This window comes from Callorhinchus milii, unplaced genomic scaffold (genome assembly GCF_018977255.1).
Source record: "Callorhinchus milii isolate IMCB2004 unplaced genomic scaffold, IMCB_Cmil_1.0 Scaffold16, whole genome shotgun sequence".
In the NCBI taxonomy this organism is placed as follows: Eukaryota; Metazoa; Chordata; class Chondrichthyes; order Chimaeriformes; family Callorhinchidae; genus Callorhinchus; species Callorhinchus milii.
Genome location: NW_024704757.1, coordinates 12267308 through 12282121, shown reverse-complemented (window position 1 = coordinate 12282121; position 14814 = coordinate 12267308). Strand labels below are relative to the sequence as shown.

Below are 14814 nucleotides of genomic sequence, written 5' to 3'. Positions count from 1 at the left end.
GACAGTGAGCGCAGACTGCATTCAGCCTAGAGCCTGGAGTTCTGGATTCCCGACACATCGAAAAAGATGAACCACAAAAGATACAGCAAGCTTGGATTCTTGACACCTGCTGCAAAGCGAAAAGGATATTTTTTTCCCCAAATTAAAGTAGTTTTGAAGGTGGGAGAAAAGCGTCAAGAGAGAAAGTAAAGTCAACCAACATCCAACAGCTCATCAATAACAGATATAAGACGCTCTGTCTCCAGAGGAAAAAGTGAAATCTAACAGATACATCATACAAACTGCTGAACAGGCAGGAGAAATTAGAGCATTTTTTTCCCCCCCACCCCCCGCCTCCTGACAATAAAATAGCCAGGCTACGTTTGATTCATGTGACAGAGTTAGGCCGTGTAACCAAGAAAGGTATACGTACAGCGGTGACAAGAAATGATAGGGATGTAGATAAAAACCAAACTAAAGCTGAGAGATACAATTTTCAGGCCAGGCATTAGACAGGTTCGAAACAGGATTGCATCCTAAATAAGCATTTTCTGCAACGTAGTAATCAAAGAGGAGAGCAAAAAGTTTGGCCATCAAAGCCTTATCTTGAAAGTACCACAGTGCTGTTTAAACTCACCCACCCTTCTTATGTGCTCTGGGAATTTTATCCTCGCTCAGCAGGCCTCTACTGCGTTGTCTGTCTTGATTGATGTCATGTTAAGCTGCCTCCTGACCCTGATCTGGCTCAGTATTTGATGGCCCTCGCTGCAACTCAGAGTAGGCAGAGCTTCCTATCTCTCGCCGCCTAACAATGCAGGCAGTTGGGCTCATTCAGAGTCCATTAAGATGATTCTGCCTGGCGAGCGCGTGCGAGGAGAATACTAATGCCAACAACCACACAATTGGGGCATTTGTCTCCAATCACTTTAAAATCCCAAATCGAACCGCTACAATTTATTTAATTACACTTCCATTTCCCGATACGAGAGAAAGAGGAAGGAGGGAGACACAGACGCTGATGCTTTTGGGAGAGTTTCAGGGGCACTCCGAATAATCCAAGGGGGCATTTGACAAATGTCCCGGCAGAGCCCTGTGCAGGCGTGCCCTGATGCCCAGCTTCTCTTCAGTGATCTGTCCCACCCAGCTGTCGATTAACAATGGATTTGGCTAACATTTTGTTCAATCGTCCACAAAATAATTGATCAGTTCGCTTCGCGGCTGCTTGTCGGACATTGCTGTGCACAAATCATGGTCAAGAGTGCGAAGAGCTTTGAGAGGTCTCAGCAACATGATAAGGTCGGATGCCCAACTAATAGTTTAGTATTTGATTTAAAACTGCTTTCTAATTTCTTAACATAGCGTGATGGGTACGCAGAGCAAAGGCTTGAAGTAGCGTCTCGCCACCTAATAGAAAAGGTACTGAATCTGAACAGATCCGTACATATCTTCACCTGATGTGTATGTAGACACACACACACACACACACGCACACTCTACCACTGATCTCAGAATAGCTGGAACCCTGGCTGATCTTCCTTCTTTCCAAGGCCATAGACACCAACCGGCGCACCCACTGCTTATTCAGATAAATCCGTCCTACAGAGGGAACGTATCGAGAAACAATGTGGCTAAATGAGATTTAGTGTTTATTTGCGATAGGTCAAACGCTCCATCCATTATCACTCCTCACAAAGATCCACCATTTCACAGGGGAAGAACTTCCTCTGGGAAAGGAGGGCAGGGAATAGTCTTACGAGCTGGTTTCTGACTTCAGTCGCCAAAAGATTCGAAAGCAAACATCGTCGACCCGGCGTTGTTATTCCAGTGAGGGACGCCGGCCGAGCAGTGCGGGACCAAGAAACACTCAAGATGGAAGAGTGACAGCTGTGAGGCAGAGCAGCTTTAAGCTGTCAAGAAGGATTAGTCCTCATACAGAAATGGCAAATAGCCGGCATTGCGGCAAAATTGCCCTCGTTCTTTTGCCACGGAAAGATTGAAGCCTCGGTACAAAAAGCAACAACTTACTGTTACCTTTATGTGGGATGACCTCTCGGGAGAACTGCAAAATAACGGGTTCGGATGCTGAGCGAGGGAGAAGGCAAAGGAGGGGGCAGGAAGGAGGGAGAAGGTGACCAAACGAGCAGTCAAAGGGGTAGATTTTTAAGATAGGATTTAACGACAGAGAGGGGGGGCGAGACAGAGCGGGAGAGGCATGGAGTTCCAGATGTGAGGAAGGTCAAACCTGAAGGCTAGGCCACTGATAGGGATGGGGAGGGAGCGATCAGAGGAACAGAGCAGAGTATGAGACACTGCTATTCGATGTTGAGGTTCACATGTGCATACATTGCCACTCGTGCAACCACAGAAACACAAAAGGGATGAAGTGCAATACGTCTGCAGGGTATCGAAGGGGGGGAAGGGAGGGGGAGGGGAAAAAGAAAAGTCTTATGATCCCTTTTAAAGATCTGAACATGAAAATGGGCGAAATCAGACCCTTCAGTTGAATCAAGTCATAACCACTGAAACACGTGCAGTTGAGGGAGCCAGAGTTGCTGCTGAAGTAAGGCTTCAGAAACAGAACCACAAACAGATTTGCTAATGAAAATTCATTTGCTCGTGTCAATTAAAGGTCACTCGGAAACTGAATGTATAATCAGACTTAATGCCTGCAAATATGAAGCGATTCAGCCAAGGTGGAAATCATACATCACAACTCATCTTATTTTCCAACCCGCGGCCATCAGCAATAAGCAAGACACAAGATTCTGAACGCTTCTGGTTTAAATCAAGGGTTAGATTATCCTGGAGGGCTGAGTATGTGAGATATCATTAAGTGCATTATAACCAAAATAATCATCCTTGCGTTTGATACAGCGCCTTAACACGTCTTCGAGACGTCTCAAAGGCTCTTCACAGAAGGGAATTGACTGCATATTTTGCGGGCAAAATCCTCCATCCTTTGTGGGGTCCTGTAGCTCAGTGGTTAGAGCACCCGCCTCGCAAGCAAGAGATCTGGGTTCGATTACCCGGCAGGTTGAAACCTTGGGCAAGTCTCCTTACTCCACACGCCTGATAATAATAATCCCTCAAGAAAAAAAAACAATAATAAATTGATTCAATCCATGACTGTTTGTGGGACGCTGCTGTGCGCAATTGGCTGCTGCTTTTCGCCCACAAATATACAGTCAATTCACTTTACAGTAAATTGGGTGAAGCGCTTTGAGACGGCTAGAAGACGTGAAAAGCACTGTATCAAATGCAAGAATTATTATGTTATCCTTGCAAACCTTAATTTTAAATCACTGCACTCGCCTCTTTCACTAAGAACAGCACAATTTCATTGTATACACTACTGCTGATATGAAACTGAATGCAGACTTCACTCAGTCTGTGCACTGCAGAAAGCTGGAGGTCAACAAACTGAAGCTCAGCAACTCTCACTGAACAGAACAAACCTGTTTCCAAGAGCTGAGGAATCTAACATGTGAAAATTCCCCCACATGCCCTGAAGGGTTCATTTTCCTGTGCCACTGCGATTGTTTTTTTTAAAACAAATTATCTTGTATTGTGTAAAATAAACACACAAACTTGGATATTGTGCCAAAGTANTTTTTTTCAGGAAGAAACGATATGTTTATTCGAAAATCAAATGCAGATTCCATCTTCTGTAAATTGTTATTTTAGGATTACAGAGTTACAACTATTTGTACATCAAATCCCTTGAGAACAATTTCAAACCAAGCGCTGATGTACGAGAAACAAATCCAATTCCTAATACTACAACAATAAACCTTGGATTTCATATCATCGCCTGGGAGGATGCCTCAAAGTGCTTCACAGGGTTTACTGTAAAGTGCAGTGACTGTGTATTGTACAGGCAAACTGCTCTACAGGAATAGAACAACAGAAATGCAGAGAAGGTCAATCAGCAGCAGAGAGAGGGACGTAGATTTAAATTGGACCGAGAATGGAATTATATATTTTTTAAAAATCGTTAATAGGCTTGAAATTTTTTTTTTAAAACTTTGCTAAAGTTGTTCACTTTAGTTCAAAAGCTTGTGTTCATGGCTGGGATGTGGCAGCTAATGCTCATTAATATTTCATCAAGATCGAGATGGTCGTGTCATCAGGCGTGGGTGACGCCTTCTGAAAGATAGATGGTGGACAGCGAGAGGTACGAGCCCGACATCGGAACCTTGACCCTCCAGTGCAATGCTTTGGGAGCTCTGCGTTATTCAGATGGGCCGTCCTTCAGATAAGATGTTAAGCCAAGATCCTGTTCAGGTGGACGTTAAACATCTTACGGCACTATTCGAAAAGCGATGGGGATTTCTCCTAACGTGCTCGCCAACAACCCCCCAGGTAAAGCCAATTATTCATCTTGTGGCTTTTTGTGGGCCACTGCTGTACATAAATCGGCTGCCACATGTGCCGACAAACACACAGTCACTGCAGCTTGCAGTGAATCCTATGAAGTGCTGTAAGACACAGAGGACGTGATAAGGCCCTATTACCAAACGCCAGAATTATTATTATTTATTATTGTAAATCTGGTAATATTATTACTGCTTTCACATGGATCGATACGAGGGGATTGACTGGCCACACGCGTCTGAAATCAGACTGAACACATCCCCTGCAGTCAGCTGGCAGCGTAATCCGCTTTGATCTTTTACGGAGGGTCGCGGAGCTCTGTACTCTCCGGGCGATGATGCTTTGTCATGTGAAGCTGTGGCGGATCCAACTGTATCTCATCCCGAGGAAAAGTTTACACTAACTGCAGGTTCTAGAGAGATATCCTCAGCTTCAGTCACCTCCACGTTTACTGGCAGTTCGCAGAAATAAAGGGAAAGTCATCTTGGGTTGATACAAATATCATAAACGGTACTGTAGCGGTTCAGTTAGAAAAAGATTGGAAGTAAAAGGGCTTGGTGTACGTCTGCCACCAATGCAGCCATAGGCCTCTACAGAGGAACCCTTTGTAAAGATCTTTGCCAGTTACTGTATGGAGGCTACACTAGAAGAGACCTTTAACCCTGCAATTGATTCAAGATTACTGACTGCAGTCCTGGGGAGGAGCGAATAAGAAGTTAATAAAATCACTGCCAGTTAGAGTCAAAACAGATACGCTAACGCTGAAACCTAATAACTCAAGAGGTTAAGTGTGACCTGTGGTCACCTTTCCCCCTCCCCCTGGCTCGGCATCGGACTCCCGTCACTGTTAAGCGCTCCGAGACCCCGTCCGATGCGAAGGGCGCTATAAAAATGCAAGTTGTTGTTGGCAATTTTACTTGTCAAGGCTGGGGATGTGGGGACGGTGGTGGGGTGGGCGGGGGAGGGTGGAGTGGACACTCAAACGTTAGTAACTTAGATCACGACACAAACCACCTTGACACAGTTAAAAAAAAAAAGCCTCTTGACGACACCTCTCTCAGTCACCCCAATCTGCTGTGCGAGCAGAGGCGCAGAGTACTCTTTTTGAGAGAAAACACATTAACTCAGAGGAGAGAAAAGAGATTGAAAATTGAGCCGATACGATCAGATTGCTGACTGTGATGTTTAACAAGCTCCCAATACAGAAGCCGACGGTCACGGTGGAGCTTTCATTTTGTTCACTGAGTAAGCCTCGCCACTTATATCAAAGTACAGGGCAAAGGGCGGCATCCATCAAGGGCTAAAGTTGAGCCGAGCCCAGAAATCACCCGCCGTCGCATGTCTGTGTTTTAAGACAAAGCTCTCAAGAAGCTTCGGAGGGTTTTGTGGTTTTCTGCACGTATTTCAACATCCTTCCTTCCGCCAAACAAACAAACAACAACCACATCTCGGTTGTTATATAATTGCATCTATAGAGTGCCTTTCAAATCGGGAGGATGCCTCAAAGCGCTTCATGGGCTATACCGTAAAGTGTAGTGACTGTGTGTTTTGTAGTCATTCTCCGTGGACATTAAAAGACACCTTCACAGGAGTGGTGAAGATATACCAACAAAACCAGACTAGATTTCCTACATTATGGTATCCAGTTTCATCACATTTTTGGTTTTCAAACTTCAGACTTTATAATAATAATAATAATCCTTGCATTTGGTATAGCGCTTTTCACGTCTGGAGGACGTCCCAAAGTGCTTCACAGAATATACTGTAAAGTGAATTGACTGTATATTTGTGGGCGAACGCGGCAGCCAATTGCGCACAGCAATGTCCCACAGACAGTCGTGGATTGAAAATGACCGAATTATTGTTTTGGTTTTGGAGGGATTATTATTAGGCTCTGTGTGGAGTAAGGAAACTTGCCCAAAGTTTCGCCCTCTGCCTGGAATTGAACTCAGGTCTCTCGTTTGCAAAGCGAGTGCTCTAACCACTGAGCTACAGGACTCCGCAAAACTTCCAAACTTCCAAAACTATTTGATGTGTTTTGTTTCAATAACCCAACTAAGCACAATATTGAAAAATATCGTTCATATTGTATTTAAAGGTACAGATTTCAAATCCTCATAGTATATATCTTAATGTATTTTACAGTCAATCACCTAAGCTGCTTTACAGTTTATGTGGCTTATTGTGGATTAGAACAGAATGTAAGAAGATTTGCTTCCTAATACTTACCAATATGACAGATTCTCCAGCCTTATGCCTCCACGGATAGCAATTTGGGGTTTTGTTTCTACTCAGACAAAAGGGAACTCTGACATGCGCTGCCTTGCTTTACAAGAACGTTTGACTGACACAACCCAAACATTTGCAAGTGAACTTGCTCTTTGAAGCTTGATAAAGTCAACAAAACAAACTGAAGTTCCCAATTTCCCCAATTGGGAGGAACGTACATTAGACCACATGACTGAATAGACTCACTAAGTTAAGGTCAAAGCAACAAATTGATGCAACCAATTAATAATAATAACCCTTGCATTTGATATAGCACCTTATCTTGTCGTTGAGACATCTCAAAGTGCTTCAAGTACAATAATCGGTTACTACACCCAGAGCAATGCGCAAGCCATTCTTTAACGTCAGCCCCATCACACAGGACCATTCTATTGGGTGAAAGCAATGTGTGTATGTTAACAATAATGATCCTTTTATTTGATGTTTTTGAAATATCTCAAAGCACTTCATAGGCTTATGACCCAACTGTGCAGCGCCTTGGGACGTCCTCCTGACGTGAAAGGCGCTTTATAAATGGAATCTTGTTGTTGTTGTTGTTGTTGTTATGTAAAGTGTAGTGACTGTGCATTTGTAGGCAAACACAGCTGCCTATTTGCGCACAGCAAAGTTCAGAAACAGCCATGAAGCAAACAACCGATGTTATCCAGGGGGATTGTTAGCCAGGACACCTACCCTGTTTAAGAAGTGTCATGGGATTTTTAAGCAAACAAGACAGTTTAGCATTTCGTTCAAAGTACCTCACATCACAGAGGAATTGTAATTGCAAAAGTCAGGGAAAGCAACTCCCGATTTCCACATCAGTCAACGCACAGCAGGTTTAACCCAGGCACTGGAACCTAAAAGCAGATTAGGAGGGTTCATGAGAAGGTTCAGCCTCCAGCTTTTGGATTAAGCAGAAACTAAAGATCATCCTCGCCATTAACCCGCCCAGTGCAGAATCTCCTCAGTTGATCATCAATTGTTACGTACACATTTCCTGAGCTAAACACTAGGCTGTACCCCAAGAGAAGGACAGTGGTCCTCGGAACACAATAATAAATGATAATAATAACCCTCGCATTTTATATTAACGCCTTATCACCTCGTTGAGACGTCTCAAAGCGCTTCACAGCATATATTGTAAAGTGGATTGACTTTTACTAATTCGACTGAGATTTTGTTCAATTTTGGTGGCGGGGGGGAGCTGGTAGCAGTGATGGGCAGGGAACTGCCACTGTGGTTTTCACTGGGTTAATGCAATATTACAGTCACACTCCAAGCTCAATTCAGCGCACTCTAAAAAGAATGAATGCTGAAAGTGGACTGACATACTTACGATACAGGGAGGCATTTAAAAAGTCAAACAGAGACATGAGCATTTTGATTGTCTGGTGGAATGTCACCCTGCAGAGCAGTTTTTTTAAAATCAATGTTTAGAGTCCTTCGTCAAAAAGATGTTGCTCTTAAAAATGCTGTTCAAGGTCGTCGAGTTGCTTTACCGTTCAATACTACCGTCATTTAGCCCAGACTTAAAGCATTAAACACGTCAGAGAATCCAAATGGACACGAAAGAGCCCGTCCACTCATTTCTGAAAATGAAAAGGGAGCTAAAGCTTAGAGAAATCCAAATGAAACAGAGCATCTGGCAGGAAGAGTAGATTCTCCAGCAGCATCCTGCGGATCCTGATTGTGATACAGTACCATAGATCAACTGTTGATTTATATTTTTCTCTCTCTCTCTTCTTCCCTCCATACAATTTTCTCTTCTCCTTGAACAAGTTTAATTCCTTTTTTCCTTCTATTGGAGTATGGATTCAAGGGTGCAGGTCAACCCAGGTGGTGTTATTTCTGTAAAGAGTCCTGTAGCTCAGTGGTTAGAGCACTCGCCTCGCAAGCGAGAGACCTGGGTTCAATTCCTGACGGGGTGAAATGTTGAGCAAGTTTCCTTACTCCACGCACCTCTGTTTACCTAGCAGTAAGTAGGAACCCCAATGTTAGTCGATTGGGGGATTGCTTTTCGGGGGTAATAAATTCTTTAAAAAAATAATAAATTGGTCACTCAATCCACGACTGTTTGTGGGACACTGCTGTGCACAATTGCCTGCCGCATTTCGCCCATGAAATACACTTTACAGTGTATTCTGCGAAGTGCTTTGAGACATCTCGAAGACATGATACGGCACTATATCAAATGCAAGGATTATTATTATTAAAGAGGCTTTACAGTGAGTGTCAGCTGGCTAATTGATAGTGTGTAGGATAGAAGCCAAGCTCAATCTTGCCTATATCTACATTCACGTACGTGGAAGCCCAGTAAAAGTCATAAGGGACTAACAGACACAGAAATCAGCAGTGGGCAAAACAGACTGATCTACCTTTCTTACCTGGTGCTGAGGTCAAACTGACCGAGTTAATGAACTCAGCATTGACTGGGGTTCAAACCTGTGCACTCAGTTACTGAATGGGCTCACTAAGTCACATAGGCTTAGCTACTTAATGTTACTTTCTTGAAATGGACAAATTAATAATTAATAATAACAATCCTTGCATATGAAAGTGCTTTTCACATTGGGAGGATATCTCAACAGGCTTCACGGGGTTTACTGTAAATAATAATAATAATAAACCTTGCGTTCGATACGTCTCAAAGACATGATAAGCCGCTATATCAAATGTTATTATTATTATTAATAGTAAACAGTGACTGTGTATTTTGAGGGCAAATGTGCCAGCCAACTTATTCAAAGCAATGTCCTATAAACAGCCATGAAGTAAATAATAATAATCCTTGCAATTGATATAGCGCCTTCTCACATCTTCGAGACATCTCAAAGCACTTCACAGAATATACTCTAAAGGGAAGTGACTGCATATTTTATAGGACATTGACCAAATAAGAATGAATGGAATGAGAACCAGGGTATGAATAAATTGCAGATTAAAAATAGCAAAAACCGAAGTTTTTTTAAACTGGAACCTTCCTATTCTCGGCTCCAAATCTTAAGTTAAGGTCTCGTTGCTGCTGGGATGTTTCCTGAGAGGTTCAATAGTTTGCACAGATTTAAAAAACAGGTTGGCTTGACATATCTCAATTCAGCAGGTAACAGACAAATCCAATTGTCATTGAGTCACTTCGGGCTTGTGCAGGAGAATAGCGTTTAGATAATCAATTACTGCTGAAACAAGGTGCTGTGAGAAAACAAGATTCAGACTGTTGCAGCCGCCATCAGAACATTACATCTGCTTCACCCACATCCATTCTCATGGAGCAATGAACCCAAAACATGAGACCATCCCTCATTTATCTGCTGTGCGTTTACAGAATATCCTGTTTTCATTTCAATTTTCTACCCTTCTCAAGAAATGTTTCACTTCTCCACGCACGTCGACACAGAAGACAGGAGTAAGACACCGATGTGTCACTATATGGAAACAATCAGTGACCTGAAAGTGCTCCATGGGATTTTTCTGTACTGTAAAGTGACTGTGTACTTTGTAGATGAACGTGGAGGCGATTTGCACTATGTTGTTTCCAAGTTACAGTTTATTGTTTACAAACCATATGGGTTGGAGGAAACGTCTTCATGTTGAAATTTATCTTACCAGAGTAAACAGCAGGACACGATTGCAACGGGATATCAACACAGATGTCCTGGCCAATAATCCCCCAGATAATAAGTCACTCATTTGATGATCGTTTGCAGAACTCTGCTGCATGGAAATTGGTTGCTGTGTTTACTTACAAATACGCAGTCACTACACTTCCTAATAAATTCTCTGAAGCACATCTCTACGATGTGATAAGGTACTACAGTATATCACCTGCAAGGATACTGTTATTGTTACTATAATAAAAGATTCTTTGGAAATCGGATTTTAAAATGAGCTCAACGCATAGTGACTGTGATGGAGGAACAATCTTCATAATCCCGCAGTTTATTACGAGAAACTTTTTGGAAGCGACCTTAATTTACTTCTAATGATTGTTCAGTAGCAATAACGCCTCCTTTTGCCAGAGGTCAAATTGCACCCTGGCAATTGTTACTTAACTTTGAATGGGCTATTATTTAAGAATTACCAGTCAAGGATATTTTCAAGTTAATGAAGCATACAAGATGCAAGATGATACCGGAGATGAGTGGTTTGGCCTATGAGCAGAGACGAGACAAACTGGAACAAAGGAGATTGAGGTCTTTAAAACTAATAAAAGGGGGGGGGGGGGTGATAGAATCAATAAGGATAAATTATTTCCACCCGTCGCTGAGGCAGTAGCTGGAGAACATCAAGCTAAGATAATTAGTAAACGAGCAAAAGGGGAGCTTAGAAGAATTTTTTTAACGCAAATTTACTTCCACACTGTAAACTTATCTGGTTCTATGAGGGACGAGGGAACAGAGGGGTATGGGGGAGTGGATTACAAGAGTCAGGTGGAGTGTAAAGACTAGTTGGGCAGAATGGTCTGTTTCTATGTAATTCTATGAAGACAGAATGGGATTGATGTTTGTTTGCACCGTGCAGGAGTGTGAACCCCCAAATTCCACCTCGCCTTAGCCAGCAAAAACATTTAATCTTAAAACGTGGAGAATCGCTGAAAAATATTGAAAATCAGGCTCAATTTTGGGAAAACCGGTTTGCACGGGTCTGAAAAAGGACCAGTTTCCAAATTAAGAATTTTCCGCAATTCTGCACAATATTTTACTTTGGGATGGATACGACTGGACGCGATGTCAAGTGTGTGGGTCAGGACGATTTAACACCTTTTTCACTCTTCGAAAAAAGCAACTGTTTTTGGAAACTGGCAGCAGGCTACTGTCTTTGTGGTAATGATTTTAAGGAATGACACAAATCTGACAAGCAGGATGTAATAATGTACTAATAGTCGCTTAATACTGCAAGGGCCAACAAATCACTTTGGTATGATCCTTTTACACTCTTGTAATGGTTACTTTATTTTCTCCCATCAAATGCCAGAACTGTTCTGGGTTAAATTGTCTTTCAGGACATTGACCTTTACTTGGTAATTGAGATTAAGCAATTAGAGGCAATAAAAGTGACAGGAAGTCTCTGATAGGGGCTGGATGGTGAGTGATCTTACAGTAATGGACAGAGCTGGGGAAAAGGAAGCGCGGACAATTACTATGCAGGGTTATACCTCATTGCAATGGCAGCTCAGAAATCCTCAGGAACCGCCGCTATCAGTGTTTGCTTATCAGAAGTCACCTCAAGGCAGGTTTCACAGTCAACCAGCCTCAGGCCAACATCCTCACCAACCAGCTTGAATCTAGTTCTGCCTCCACCATTAATGCCTTGTGTCCTTGTCGCAAGTGTGAAACTCCTGTGTTAATTATGATTATTTTTTCCCCCCTTTGCAACTTTTCTGCAGTTACGATACATTCTTATTATGGCATATAATACAGTATTATTATTATATCATTATTACTATTATTTTCTAATTTTATAATACAATATTTCATTATTGTATAATATAATACTGCTTGTGCCTCCTGCCCTCCGCTCCACCATTGGCAGCCGCAGGCTTTCAACCTCTACTCCCCGAAACTCTGGAACACTCTCCCTCAATCCCTTCACCTTGCGTTCTCCTCTCACATCTTCCAGTCGTGCCTGAAAGACCTTCCTCTTCGACCGTGCTTGGGGTCACTTACCCCTTCCCTCCAGCACGGAGTCAGGCTCCGCCACTATCAAGCGCTCTGGGACGCTACCCTGCACGAGGGGCGCTATGTAAATGCAAGCTTTTGTTAGCCTGACACATTGTTGTAAGGCTGTTGTGTAGACAGCGTTGACGGTACAGTGTGCCTATTACAGGGGGGTGAGCCCTGCTATTCCATACCTCAAGACAAACCATACAAACTAGTTATTTTCCTGTAGGTGTGAGACGGAACATTAACAAGCACTCCAAACCTGAACCAATGAGGTCTGAAGGGATGCAGAACATCTTAGAGACCTATAGACATAGTTTGAGGTTGCCAGGAGTCCAGATATGCAGTCACTGATCACTTGTTACAGTCTCCCTCTGTTATGTGGTTACAACTGGTAAGTTTCCCATTTCACTTCGGGTTTTAAACGATGCAAACAAGAATGACACCCACACTTCAGGTGGAAGAGGATGGAGTGGGATTTCCTGTTTCCCTGAGAAACTGTGATGTAAATTACTGTCAGTACTGATAAAGAGTTTCGGTTCAACTGAGAGAGAAAGATAGATAGAGAGAGAGAGAGAGAGAGAGAATAAACCCAATAGCATTCTATTAAATAGATAGAATCTGGTTCAAAAAACGACATTTTTCTTTAAAAAAAAGGTTTACTTAATCCCAGAGTATAAAAATGGGTTCCTGTACAATGTCATTTGGTGTACAAATGTGGACCAATGCTACATACTGTCAGCTATGACAGACAGACAAGACACCCTGAGCATTGTGTGAACACTACAGAGAATGCAGCTAAACCATATGGGCTATCAGCATCCTCTGGCTCCTGGTTTTGTTCATCCTCCGACCACAACTCAAGGGGCTGGTAATGGTTAGTCAGGGGCACAAGGGGTTGGGGTGGGGGTTTCGGGGAGGTGGAAATCAGGTTGTAAGCACCGCACGGTAGTTGTGAACCAGAAGTGTTATGGATCTCTGTGATGCTGATGAGGAATGCGCAACAGAGCAATTGGAAGCTGTCACTTGGACCATCTCCCTCTCTCTCTGCCTCTCTCCCCGACACAAAGCGAACGCTCGCTGCTTCTGTCCACCTCCCCGGCTCAGCCTGAAGCTTCTCAGTTGTCAACCCGGACTATCTCAGTGTCAATCAGGTCTATCTCGGCGCCTCTCCACCTCCCGGAGTGACTCCGAATCCGTTCTGTTTCAGTCCATTTCCCCGTCAACAATCCACCTCCACCCATCCATCTAACTATCTCCCCAATAACCATCTCCACACTCACCTCACCACACCCACCTCTGCTTCTCCTCGACTCCATGTCTGGCTCCCCTCCACCCAGGCAGATCAGAACCTTCTCAAGCTCTGCCCACCTCCCAAACACAAACACAAGGCAGACAACACTCCCACCCACAGACAAGGCTACACTGCCTGGATACGAACGATAGTTTAAAGAGATTGGGGCACCATCTCTCTCTCCTCCCTTTCTTATTCGGATTAAAACAACACGTTAATCCTTGGGTTGAATCAACGAATCCCACCATCAGCTCTCGCTGCTTCTTAAGCTGTTCCTAGGCTGGACGGGTACAGAAAGCGCGGGCTAGTGTGTGTGTTACAAAATAGAATAGGTTTGATTGAAATATAGTGTTGAAGGTGTCGCTGGGTACCTTCCCAGGAGGAGAATTAAGCTCAACAACGACAACAAATGACATTTACGCAGCGCCTTTCACGTTGGGAGGCGCTGGGAATTGGGGATTTGAACCCGAGCTGAGGGTTGGGATGAGCAGAGGTGGAGAGTAGGGAAGCTAGGGATAGGAAGGCAAATCTCTCTCTCTCTCTCTATATATATATACATATATATACACACACATTATATCTGTGTAAATATAGCTAGGCAGAGCTCAAGACCCAGCGTCAGGCTGGGCTGTTGGATTCTGTGTCCCTGGTCAATGAATGTACCGCTTTATCTATCTGTCCGGAACATTTAGATCAAAAAAACACAGCCAAGTAAAAATGAGCGGTTCTGGTTGAAGACCCTCGAACACGGTGACTTCACAGCACCACCGGCTCCGGGGTCCAGTACAGTACAGTCCATCCATCTGTAGCTCGTCCGCAAAACACACAGACAATTTCACTTTACAGTCTATCCAGTGAAGCGCTTGGAGACATCTCAACGACGTGATAAGGCGCTGTATCAGATGCAAGGATTATTATTATTATTATTATTAGCGCTGGGTAAGATTAGATTGTTTATTTTGGATCTGTTTATTTGTTTTTGCTCTCACCCCATCCCTTAACCCGTGCACTAACTGGGAACCTTGTGCGTGTTTAGACGCCTCTGTTGATTTCACACTGACACACAGAGAACTAACTCATCTGGCAACGTTATTCACTGGCACACACCACACTGACTGACTGCCTGTCCGTGGAGATCTTACACCAAGATCCTAAGAATAATCCTTCCATTTAAATGTATACTTACTGCCAACTGGTGCCCTGTGTGACCGAATCTTTGGCCAAATTGTAGGAATGGAGGTA

The 14814-nt window shown here is 43.4% G+C and overlaps 1 protein-coding gene across 1 annotated transcript in view; it reads right to left on the bottom strand.

Moving 5' to 3' along the window:
• Positions 1–14814, bottom strand: part of xylt1 (xylosyltransferase I) — a 93696-nt gene that overhangs the window by 77868 nt on the left and 1014 nt on the right. The gene's annotated exons all lie outside the window — the stretch shown is intronic.